Source organism: Syngnathoides biaculeatus, chromosome 6, assembly GCF_019802595.1.
Source record: "Syngnathoides biaculeatus isolate LvHL_M chromosome 6, ASM1980259v1, whole genome shotgun sequence".
NCBI lineage: Eukaryota > Metazoa > Chordata > Actinopteri > Syngnathiformes > Syngnathidae > Syngnathoides > Syngnathoides biaculeatus.
Genome location: NC_084645.1, coordinates 7,678,142 through 7,691,872, shown reverse-complemented (window position 1 = coordinate 7,691,872; position 13,731 = coordinate 7,678,142). Strand labels below are relative to the sequence as shown.

Genomic DNA, 13,731 nt, shown 5'->3' with positions numbered 1-13,731 from the left:
ATTGAGTGAATGTGTCTGGGAAAAAGATGTTTCTGTCTGTTGATCAAAGGCTGCTGTGAAATGACTACCCGACCTGTGTAACACAACACCTTGCCAAACAGAGATGGCCCCTTTCATTAAATCTGCAACTCTGGAGAATCAGAGATGGTGCTTTAACTCCGCTTTCACCTCCCTTATTTTGGGGCTATGGTATTTCTACTTGTCTCCTGCAGGTATCTCATTATTTTTCTTTCATCGTTGTCCGCCACTCCACTCTCTTGTTCATGTTGAGTGTAGGGGCATGGGGTGGGTTCTGCTTGCTTTTTTCCCCCCTTCACATTCTATCTTCTTCTACTTGCCCTGTCACATTTATTAAAGACAGCTGCTGCCGGTGTTCTTCTAATCAACACTGATATACCTGCCATTGATCAACCTGATTACAGACCCCCCTGCTCAATGATCAAAGAGATCCCTGTGTGGCTCTAACCTCCATGCGTGTGTGTGTGTGTGTGTGTGTGTGTGTGTGTCTGAGTCCTGAATGTCTTCACGTGTGTTAACACAATGCATCTATACTTGCATGTGTATATGTGAACTTTGACTGCAGCTGTTATCAGTCTGTTTATCTACTGTATCTGTCCCTCCTCATTAGCACAACTTGTGATTAGTCAAGATGAGATCAATAGTAACTTCACAGCACCTCAGACTATCTGAGTAAAGATCACTCTTTTCTTGTTTTTTAGGTTTTACATCACAATCCAGACAAGGGCTATACAGAATGAAATTAAGATGTTGCAATCGTAATCTATTTATCACACTTTTTTACAATCACCTTTGTTTTCTGAATTAACACCACCTCACACCTCAAAGACCTTTGGGGAACCTGGACCTATCAAATAGTGCAAACATTGGTGCTAATTCCATAATTCTGGAGTTAAAAATTAAGTTTGGGGAGAAAAAAAATCTCCCAAATGGACTCAGTAGCATTTGTAAGATCACATAATCATATTTTATTTTAGACCAGATTTTGGTTGACCCAAATTTAGGTCAAAACCTGCCTGATTGAACCATCAAACTGCTGTCCAAGGTTACAGAACAACCAGGACATTTACGTATACCAATACATGTTCCCGAGTGCGTCACGAAAAAAAAAATACTATTGGGCTGTTCCCATTTAGTCTGCTATTTTTGTGCATTATTACCAATTTATTAAATGTAAAAATAGCTTGAAAACAAATCTTTTAAAGCTCAAAATGTCAGAGAGCTGTTGTAAAATGCCACTTATTTCCTCATTCTACAGAATGAAGCTTTGCTAAGTAACTGTCGCCTACATTGAAAATCTGGATGTTTTTTAAAGACAATAATGAGTCAAATGTTTTTTTTTTGTCCTTTCTTTTTTTTATTAGAATACCCAATGATGAAATAGAATGACCAAGTCAGAAAGAGCTACCCACTAAAAATGGAAAATCAGAATCATAATCAGCATTAATGACCAAGTGTGAAAAAATCCACAAGGGATTTTTTGACAGTCGGTGCTGTCCTGGTACAACATTCAGAACAAAGAACAAGGAACAACATAGCAACAAGAACAAAGAACAAGAGATATTTCTGTTTATAGAAACTATTCTATACGTGCAAGATGTAAAATCTACATAGATAAGTATGTTAACCCCGTCATTTGTGCAAAGGGAGCAGTTTAAAGTGACGAATCGTGCGGTCTACAAAATATAATAAATAAATACCAATACTGACTGGACCAGCAGTATGTGAGTGAGTGTCCTAACAAGGCACAAGGCAGAAAAATAGTAGGTTCGCTGATCAAGAATTTAATGACTTAATTGCCAGAGGGAAAAAACTGTTCGAATGCCTGCTAGTTTTGACTTTCATCGATCTGTAGCGTTTTCCCGATGGAAGGAGCTGGAAAAGCTGGTGGCCAGGATGTGGAGGGTCTGAAAGGATCCTGCCTGCTCTGGAGCTAGTTCGCGTTGCGTGGAGGTCCTCGATAGTGGGTAGCGTGGTGCCGACAATCCGTTCAGTGGTTTTGATTGTCCGTTGTAGTCTGAGTTTGTCCTTTTTTGTGGCGGCCCTAAACCAGACTGTGATGGAGGTACACAGTACTAATTGGAGAACCGCTGTGTAGAACTGTGTCAGCAGCTCTTGTGACAGGGCGTGCTTCCTCAGAAGCCGCAAGAAGTACATCCTTTGCTGGGCTTTATGGAGGATGGAGTTGATGTTCGTCCTCGTCTTGTCCTCTGAGACTGTAATTCCCAAGAACTTGAAGGTCACGATGGTTGATGGCTCCTGAAGTCTACAATCATCTCCACAGTCTTTAGAGTGTTCAACGCCAAGTTGTGTTGACCACACCAAATCTCCAGTCTCGCCACTTCTTGTCGATACGCAGACTCGTCCCCGTCTTTGATGACATATTTATTTTAAAGTATTTTGAGGATTCTTTATGAGTAAATTTACAGTATGTTTGTGTGGCATGCATAACTGCATGAGCCAATATTGCACAACACGACACTTAACTATGAATATTTTTTGTAAGTATCTGAGTTCATGTTGATGATCACTAAACACCATACGAATGAAAATGCACACATGGGCTGCCACTCACGTCAGTAGATTCGTCCAACTGCAGTGAGAAATACTCACCATCTCCAATGTCCTTCCACATTTGCTGGGTTAAGTTCTCAACCATGGCTTCACAGCGCCATGTAACTCTATTCTTGACAGCTGTAGTGCTTTTATCGAAGAGAAAATTTTCGCCTTATTTTTAAAAGATTGGAACAATGAGTCTGCTATGCCTCTTCTACCATCTCTCCGTCTTGGAAGGACTTCTTATTAACAATGATGTGACGAACCCGGATCGATGGTTTGGTGGCAAATTTCGCTGTCAAATTATGTTGTGTGAAAACTGACTGCTGTTTGGCCACTTGGGAATTCTTTTCTTATTCTCATCTCGCTCAGAATGTCAGTGTCGTATTTTCCATGTGAACAGTTCAAAAATGCTGCTACATATTTCACTGCACTGGCAGATGAGGCAAATGCACTTTGAATATGACCATGAAATAAAATTCCGCCTCCCATTCCGAATGAAAGTGATAAGTTTTTGTATTCTTCTTTGCTCCAGCATCCCTACTCATGTTTGATAAGATTTATTTACTTTAAGAAAAAAGCAAAGGCTTAATATATGGGGGAACTCGGTGAGTAGCGTGAATACGGCTGACGTCTTTTTTTATTTTTTTTTCTCTCGGTACGCTGTCGCGATCAACTAAAACTGGCTCGACGCATTGAGCATCCCAGCACAAAGAAAAGGCGGCATATCGTTTTTTGGTATTTAAGGGGTGTTCCCAGGTCAGTTTGTTATTTACCAATTGTTCCAAAGCAGATAGATATTCATAACTGCCACTTTGTGAGCAATAAGAACTTAAACAGAACTTGCAAGTGACATATAGGTCATCTGAACTTTATAATGTATGTCCTTTAATGGACAAGATTCGAGAGAGCAGACTTCGATGGTTTGGAAATCTTCAGAGTTGAGAGAGTGAGTATATTGGTGGAAGGGTGCGGAGGATGGAGCTGCCAGGCAAAAGAGCGAGAGGAAGACCAAAGAGAATGTTCACGGATGTGGTGAGGGAAGACATGAGGGCAGTTGGGGTTAGAGAGGAAGATGCAGGAGATGATCTTGGATGGAAAAAGATGACACGCTGTGGCGACCCGTAACGGGACAATCCAAAAGGAAAGGAAGAAGAAGAGTCCTTTAATGGACATGATGCTACTATTCAACTTCATACGAACCATTCCTTGTGTTGTTTTTTTAGGTACTTGGCAAAATAAAGACGATTCAGATTTCTTTCCAAAGTACAGAATTATTACTGTGGCCATGATGCACTTAAAGGATGATGTGATGTTAGATGAAAACCAATATATGAGGATGAGTGTCTATTTATAATCTAAGATTTACCCCCTTTAACTCCTAAGCCTTGCATGTTTTTCTTCGCCTCCAAAATTTTAGCTTATACTGCACAAAGGCTGTGTTTATCTTCACATCCCCACCTTGATAAAGAGCGATAGCGCCCAATCAATAGCTGCCATAAAAAGCCCTATGACCATGAGACACACCCTTCAACAGCAACATTAATATCGTAACCGTTGAAAGATTGGATCTCCATTGTCAAATACACCAACATTTTCAAACACACACGTGCACACACATCAAATCATCTGATGTCTACTTTTCAAATGATTCTACATGCAATTGCTCTTAGACAGCAATATATTGTACAAACAACAATGAACAACCCATGCAGATCACACGCAGTAACACACACAAATGTCCCAACGACCCACCCTCCACCCGCCTAAATAGTGCCATTATTTTCAGCTATAAATCACATTGAATGGCACATTGATTTTATCCTGCAGGGGATGGAGCATGGGAGGGAAGCTGGAGACACAGTTATTGCGTTTAATATTATCAATATTATCTCCCATATCATCTCAGACAGGGAGGCAGGTATCAGGAAGCGTCGACAGACACTTCCCTGCCAAAACCCTCCCTCCCCCCACATAGCAAGACAGTCTCCATCAATCTGATAAGTTGAACTTCCCCTGTCAAACTGGCAGGGACAAAGTCATCCACAATCTCACCTCCTAACTCATTTCTATATTTGTTTTTGGGGGGAAAAATGAGGCTTTAATTCTGCCCTTTTGTGTTTTCTTACCCTTGCCTGTACTATAGTGGCTGTACAGAGAGCAACTCAAGGTAGATGTACCACTACCATAGCTGTGTAGTGAAATATTTGGAGCAACTGCACCAACGTCTACAGTGGTACTATCCCACTTCAAACTTACAATCCATTAAACGATTAATGTCATGAAGAGCAGACAAAAGGTCACAAAAAAGCGCAAGTGGGAAAGCATCCCTAAGGCTGTACACAACAATTTACTATGTGCATTACAGCCACAATTCACATTATTAAAATAAAAACTTAAAAATAATACGTCAAAATAATACAGTGCCAATTTTTTTTTTATTGAACAATAATATTTAAGGGTGGCACGGTGTATCAGCTGGTAAAGCGTAGGCCTCACAGTTCTGTGGACCCGGGTTCGATCCCGGCCCCGCCTGTGTGGAGTTTGCATGTTCTCCCCGTGCCTGCGTGGGTTTTCCCCGGGCACTCCGGCTTCCTCCCACATCCTGAAAACATGCAACATTAATTGGCCACTCTAAATTGCTCCAAGGTGTGATTGTGAGAGCGGCTGTTTGTCTCTATGCACCCTGCGATTGGCTGGCAACCAGTTCAGGGTGTGCCCTGTCTCCTGCCCATTGACAGCTGGGATAGGCTCCAGCACTCCCCGCGATCCTCGTGAGGATAAGCGGCAAAGAAAATTGATGGATGGATAATATTTAAGTACTTTAACAAACTGCCGAAGGTAAATTAGAAAAATATGGAAGTCTCTTGAGAACACGTTCCAATATTCATCCAACAATACATCCCTTTTCCAAGCTGCCTATCCTCACAAGAGTCAAGTAAGTACTAGAGGCTATCCTTTCTATCGTCAGGCAGGAGGCAGGGTACATCCTGAACTGGTTCCCACACTCACAGTTACACCTATGAAGTCTTCAATTTACCTACCATTCATGTTTTGAGGATGTGGAAGGAAACTGGAGATCCCAGAGAAAACACGCACAGCCACAGGGAGAACAAGCAAACTCCACACAGGCTTGGATGGAATTTGAACTCCGATCCTCAGAACTATCACGGAGACACTCTAACCAGCAGTTTATAGCTTTCCACATGGTATTATTAAAAGGTGGCTTAGGGTCTTTGAATAATTAATCACACCTCTTTGATTTTTTAATCCAATATTATAGGACAATTTTACTATTAAAAAAAAACATAAAAAGATTAATAGACAATTGATGATACACCAAGCAAATCACTGACAATATAATAGAGTACATGGAAAAAGATGTGCCTCTAGTGCATGCGCACAGTTTTAAACAAAGGAGAGTTGTACATCTGGTCTCTTGAGGCCAAGGTGAAGCATAAGAGAAAGAATGTATGAGTCCAAACATTCCCAGTTGAAGACCAGCCAAGGACCATATCTTACATTTCCTTCTCATCTCACTGGTGGCTATAAAACGATAAAAATGTTTTTAAATGCAACACAATGTTACAACACAGGTTATCCCTGCTTCCTATTTAATAGTCAGAACAAAGAAACTTGAATAAAATGACAGACGGTTAATTAGTTGTTTGCAGAGTGCTCCTTCAGGCATTTACAGATATGTGGAGTTTGCATGTTCCTCCTGCAATTTTGTATGTGGTCCAGCTTCCTTGCACAGACCAATATTACATTGCGGTCACTACAGTAAAGAATGAAAATTGTCTGATGGTGTGAATGTGAGAGGGAATGTTTGTTTGTCTCAATTTGTTAGCCATGAGATTTACTGGTGAGTGATCCAGGGTGTCCTGCCTCTCATCCCAAGTCAACGGGGATAGAATTCAATTTACAGATGACCTTTCAAATGATTAAATGTTGAAGCAAACAGATGAACTCATGGATGACTCCAAAAGCAGAAACCTCTGTCTTAAATAAATCACTGAGATTTACACTCAATGTATACAATGCATTAGATACAGTAACTGTCAATCATGATAAAACAGAAGAGGAGTAATATTGCGTTTGTCCATGTTTTCCCTGTGCCTTATATGGCATGGGAGATAATGGATGGATAGATGATCAAAAAATCATGCGAGTGGCTCCAAAGAAGACATGACAATCAGAGGTCAAACCAGGGTCGCACACTGACTACTCGGTAAGCTTTCGGGCAGGCTTCCTGTGATGAAGAAGTATAATTGAAACTTTTTTGTGTTAAAAAATAAAAAATAAAAAAGTTAGTAGGTCCTTGCTACTGTTGCAAAATTTGGAGGGGAAAATGAAAATGTGACATGCTGGGATTAGTGTGTGTGTGTGTGTGTGTGTGTGTGTGTGTGTGTGTGTGTGTGTGTGTGTGTGTGTGTGTGTGTATGTGTGCGAGTCTCTCTCTCTTTCTCTCATCCAGATGGTGGATAAGAGGCCTTGCCTTATTAGCACCACTGGCGAGATAAAGACCCGGTATTGATCCCTGGTTGAAAGACCTGCTTCGTCAAACATGGCTGATTAATAGAGAACTGATAATGGCAGTGCTGGGAAATCAAGAAACCCAAGAGAAAACAGGAGGATATAATGATGGGATGATGATGATGGGATTTATTTATATGTTGGGGGCGGAAGTGAACGAAACAGAAACAAAGGAGATTCAGTCAATGACGAAGTTGGAAATTTTTTTTCTTTTATACCACGCACCTATGTTTTTCTCACATGTGCACACAAAACATACACACACCCACGCAGGTACCCACCCATGCATAGAGACATGCGCGCACACACACGCACACGTAAGCATGCGCACACACACGCACGCACACACACGCACGCACACGCACACACGCACGCACGCACGCACACGCACGTTTTGCTAATCTCTAATCTTGTCTCGATTAGCACCTGACAGAATTTCCATGGCTTTATCAAACCAACCGAACCAACAGACGCTTATCACTTCCAGCCCCAAAATTTCACAAGTGCAGGAATTTTTAAGATTATAAAAACACAGCTAGAGAAATCTTGAATAAGTCAAAAGAATATGACTGAACACTCTGCTATCAGACAGTACAAGCGGGAGGCACAGGATAAGAGGTGCATTGAGGGGACAGATTAAGCGGTCTCTAGATTGAGTTGAAGTATTTTTAAAAATATAGGTATATTTTTTAAAACATGCTGAAGGGCCATTTTACTGAATTGTTCTTTTCTTTTCGGCTTGTCCCGTTAGGGGTCGCCACAGCGTGTCATCTTTTCCATCCAAGCCTACCTCGTGCATCCTCCTCTCTAACACCCACTCTCCTCATGTCCTCCCTCACAACATCCATCAACCTTTTCTTTGGTCTTCCTAAATGGAAAAAAAAGATCACAAAATGATGACATAGCTGCAACTTAATGGTCAAGCCAATCTGCAGAAGAAGAAAAAAGGAGAAGAAAGGTGATTTACAAATAGATCTGATCGGTGTGATCGGGATCAGCAAATAATTTCAATTTTTTGCTGATTGCTTTTCATGTCCAAATGCCAGAGACAGAATGGATTATCTAATGAGGAAGTGATGCGGGAATACTTGCAAGAATGAAGTTTTAGCACCAGATGAATTGGATAAACTATGCAAGATTCATGCAACACATCGTGGCAGATGATTTTGCAACAGCTAGCGATTAATAGCAGTTAAAAAAAGCAAATTTATTTGTATACCACATTTCATACACATAGTAAATCAATGTGCTTTTGATGAATAATAGCATTCAAATACAAATTTTGAAAATTTGAAAATCAAAGTACAAATAAAAGCGCTTACAGTCTAAGAAATATCAAGTGGAAGTACTCAAATGCATAAGAAAAAAGAAGCTTTTAACCTGGATTTGAAAAATTTCAAACTTGAAGACGTCACTTCTGTTGGCAACTTATTTTACTTTTTGTGCAGCATAATAGAAATGCTGCTTCACCATGTTAGCTTTGGACTGTGCACTCCACTATTTGACCTGAGACAGTCGCTCTCAGAACCCAACCAGGTTTGTATTCTGTCAGCATTTCTTTCAAGTATTCAGGACCTAAGCCATCCAGTGATTTATACACCAGTAGTAGAACTTTAAAATCTATTTTAAACCTGACTGGAAGCGAGTGTAAAGACTTTACAATTGGAGTGATATGCTCTGGCCTCTTTGTTCAAAAGCTAGCTAACCGAAACTAACTAACTGAATTTGTACAAGCCAGCACATGCTCTCAAGCAGCCACCATGGATTTACTTGATATTTCTGAGCTGAGCCTGGCCAAACCAGACCATGGCAAAGGGAGGGCAGCGAGGGATCATGGTTAAACTAAGCCATTTTAACTAAAAAGAAGTGCCCAAGAAGTAAAGTGAAAAAGTTTCCACTGTCTTTTACGTTGCTGTGACTGAAACTGTGACCGTGAAAAAATGTGACCAGGCCTTAAACAGGGGGTCTAAATAGTTTTCAAAAGAGCAAAGTAGATTTTTCATTTGTTGAAAACCGAAATGTTTTTATTTCGGAATAGAACAAAGAGTAAGGATTCATTCTCTGATTTGTTATTCATTCATCATTGTCAATGTGAATAGGAAGTGGGGGGATTTAGATGGAGAGTCCACCCTCAACTGTACACAAACAATTGCAACCTTTGATCGCTAATAGTTCCATTATGTAGCATTGTGATAATAATCTTAGACATTGACGTTATGGGGATTTTGACTTTTTATTTTAAGAATATTCCCTGCTTCCCAGCATGCTCTGTTAAAACTAAAAACCAATCAACGAAAACAGATCTTGCCATGTTTCAAGTAGTATATATCGTACACATATAATCTGCCAAAACAATGTGTATTGGAAACAAATTACCACACAACGCAGTAAAATGGACAACTGAGAATTGTTACTATTTAATTTAGCCAGGGAAAGACAACTTTCAATTAAAGACATTCTTTCGGCAGATGAGTACCAATTTCAGTTATATTATGACTTTTGCATGCAGCTAAAATGAGGTGGCTGCATTAGCCATAAAACATTTAACTATGCACATTTTAGTTTATGAGTATACAGTTCCAAAATCAGCCACTCTTATAAGCGGTTTATTTCTTTCAACTTGCGTTACGAGGTCAAACAGCATACTTCTGAAAAGCTTACAATGTCATCCAACTTACAGTTCCCTCCAAAAGTATTGGAATGTCAAGGTTAATTCCTTTGTTTTTGTTGTATACTGATGACATTTGAGTTCAATATAAAAAAAATTGATTGAAACAAAAGTTCAGAATTCGAGCGCTTAATTAATGGTGTGTGTTAAAAAAAAACTCAGGACTGAGCACCTTTTGTTTGAAGCCACTCAGTTTTCAAGTGAGCAAAGGTATTGAAACAAATATTATTAAACTAACTTACCGGATAACTAGACTTACACTGATTTTATCTGACTGGAATCAGCTGCGAATTGGCAATTTTTGCTGATTGGCCGATCAGTTTTATTGTCATAATTCAGAGATCAGATCGATGGCATCTTTGATTGACTCCGCAAAAGACATTCACTCCACGTAGGTGTTGTACACAGTACAGTAAACCCTCCTTTATCCGCAGTCAATTGGTACCAGACCCATTTACCCAAGTATGGGTAAATGGCGTTTTTTTTTTCCTTCATAGGTCCTTGTCCTTTTGCTGAGGATGCCGCATTATACCTTATGAATGCGGCTTCCTACTACAGTACTGTACTAATGTATGCTGGCACTTATTTCTCTATTTATTTGTATTTCTCTATTTATTTTCTTCATTGGTCCATGTCATCATGCCAGGGATGGCGCATTTCCTTCCCCCTGAATATACAGTACAGTACTAATACATGCTGGTATTTTTTTTCTTCTTTCTTTATTTTTGTATTTATTTTTGCTTCATTGGTCCATATCGTCACGCCGGGGATGGCGCATTGCCTTCCCCCATAATATACAGTACAGTACTGTACTAATGTATGCAGGTGGGGTTTTTTTTGGTTTTTTTTAGCTTCATTGGTCCATGTTGTCTTGCTGGGGATGCCGCATTGCTGTTTTTTTTTTTTTTTAAATCTAATTATTATTATTGTTATTTTGCTTCATTGGTCCATGTTGTCGCGCCGGGGATGGCAGATTAGTACATAGTGAGCTGGCTTTTTTGGGGGGGCGGAAATCCGCAAAGCACTGAACCCGCGATAGGTTATCCATGAAGTATAGAGGGATTACTGTATATCTGAATCCAAAAGCTACTGTACTGTAGTTTACTGCAAATATCTAACGGCCAGTAAAGTTATTTAAAAAAACATTTAGACTGCATGGGAGAGACAAGATGGGTGGGATAAGATGTCACATAATGCACAGATCAACCCATAATACACATTTGCTTTTTCACAATTCAAAAAAGAAGCCAAATGTGTTGTGACTCCGCAAAATAAGAGGACTGTCCGAATGAAAGCTGCTTTATCTTTGTGGATAGTGGATTGCAGAAAAAAGGCAGTGAGTTTGGACACCAACATGATCAGGGCAAAGGCTAAAGCCCTTTACGATCAAATCCTGCCCGGTGACGATGATGAAGAGGCTGTTCTGGTACCCACATAAACATACATGAAAACTCCTAGGGGACAGCAAATCCTACTTTGCGGTTTTTCACTTTTCACGGGTGGTTCTGGTCCCACTTAAATCTTTTTTTCCTTTCAGCTTGTCCCGTTAGGGGTCACCACAGTGTGTCATCTATTTCCATCTAAGCCTATCTTGTTAATCTTCCTCTCTAACACCCACTGTCCTCATGTCTTCTCTCATAACATCCATCAACCTTTTCTTTGGTCTTCCTCTCGCTCATTTGCCTGGCAGCTCCATCCTCAGCACCATTCTACCAATATACAGTGAAGAAAATAAGTATTTGAACACCCTGCTATATTGCAAGTTCTCCCACTTGGAAATAATGGAGGGGTCTGAAATTTTCATCATAGGTTCATGCCCACGGTGAGAGAGCTAATCTGAAAAGAAAAATCCAAAAATCACAATGTATGATTAGTAAATGATTTATTTGTGTGATACAGCCGCAAATAAGTATTTGAACACCTGAGAAAACCAATGTTAATATTTGGTACAGAAGCCTTTGTTTGCAATTACAGAGGTCAAACGTTTCCTGTAGTTGTTCACCAGGTTTGCACACACTGCAGGAGGGATTTTGGCCCACTCCTCCACACAGATCTCTAGATCAGACAGGTTTCTCGGCTGTCGCTGAGAAACATGGAGTTTCAGCTCGCTCCAAAGATTTTATATTGGGTTTAGGTCAGGAGACTGGCTAGGCCACACCAGAACCTTGATATGCTTTTTACAGAGCCACTCCTTGGTTTTCCTGAGTGTGTGCTTCAGGTTATTGTCATGTTGAAAGACCCAGCCACGACCCATCTTCATTGCTCTGACTGAGGGAAAGAGGTTGTTCCCCAAAATCTCAAAATACATGGCTGCGGTCATCCTCTCCTTAATAAAGTGCAGTCATCCTGTCCCATGTGCAGAAAAAAACCCCAAAAGCATGATAGTACTAGTCCATGCTTCACAGTTGGGATGCTGTTCTTTGGCTGGAACTCAGCATTCGTCTTCCTCCAAACATTGTTAGTGGAATTATGACCAAAAAGTTCAATTTTGGTTTCATCTTACGACAAAACTTTCTCCTATGACTCCTCTATATCATCCAAATGGTCATTGGCAAACTTAAGACGGGCCTTAACATGTGCTGGTTTAAGCAGGGGGAACCTTCCGTGCAATGCATGATTTGAAATCATGACGTCTTAGTGTATTACGAACAGTCACCTTGGAAACGAGGGTCCCAGCTCTTTTCAGGTCATTGACCAAGTCCTGTCGTGTAGTCCTGGGCTGATTCCTCACCTTTCTAAGGATCACTGAGACCCCGCGAGATGATATCTTGCATGGGGCTCCACTCTGATTGAGACTGACCGTCATGTTTAGCTTCTTCCATTTTCTAATGATTGCTCCAACAGTGGACCTTTTTTCACCAAGCTGCTTGGCAATTTCTCCATAGCCCTTTTCAGCCATGTGGAGTTGAAAAATTTTGTCTCTGGTGTTTCTTTTCCTGGCTGTGTGCTTCGGGTCATTGTCATGTTGAAAGCGGTTGTTCCTCAAAATCTAAAAATACATGGCCGTGATCATCCTCTCCTTAATACAGTTCAGTCGTCCTGTTATTTACATTAAATTAAATTAAATTAATTTAACAGGTCTTTGAGGGTCAGAATTTTAGCTGATGGACAGGTTTCCAATACCTATTTGCAGCTGTATCACACAAATAAATCGTTAAAAAAAAATCATACATGATTTCTGGATTTTTCTTTTTCGATTATCTCTCTCACAATGGACATGATCCTACAATGAAAATTTCAGACCCCTGCATGATTTCTAAGTGAAAGAACTTGCAATATAGCCGGGTGTTCAAATACTTATTTTCTTCACTGTAGTCACTCTCTCGCCTCTGGACATGTCCAAACCATCGAAGTCTGCACTCTTAAACCTTGTCTCCAAAACATCTAACTTTGGCTGTCCCTCTAATGACCTCATTTCTAATCCTATCCAACGTGCTCACTTCGAGCGAGAACCTCAACATCTTCATTTCTGCCACCTCCAGTTCTGCTTCCTGTTGTCTCTTCAGTGCCACCGTCTCTAATCCGTACATCACGGCCGGTCTCACCACTGTTTTATCAACTTTGCCCTTCATCCTCGCAGAGACTCTTCTGTCACGTAACACAACAGGCACCTTCCGCCAGATGTTCAAACCTACTTGGACTCGTTTCTTTACTTATCACATTCACCATTGCTCTGGATTGTTGAGCCCAAGTATTTAAAGTCGCCCACCCTCACTATCGCTTCTCCATGTAGCCTCACTCTTCCCCCTCCACCCTTCTCATTCACGCACATATATTCTTTTATACTTGGGCTGATCTTCATTCCTCTCCTTTCCAGTGCATGCCTCCAACTTTCCAATTGTTCTTCAACCTGCTCCCTGCTTTCACTGCATATCGCAATATCATCTGCAAACATTATGGTCCAAGGGGATTCCAGTCTGACTTCATCTGTTAGCCTATCCATTACAGTGATT

The 13,731-nt window shown here is 40.6% G+C and overlaps 1 protein-coding gene across 1 annotated transcript in view; it reads right to left on the bottom strand.

Moving 5' to 3' along the window:
• Positions 1-13,731, bottom strand: part of zfpm1 (zinc finger protein, FOG family member 1) — a 152,454-nt gene that overhangs the window by 56,945 nt on the left and 81,778 nt on the right. The window lies entirely within an intron of this gene.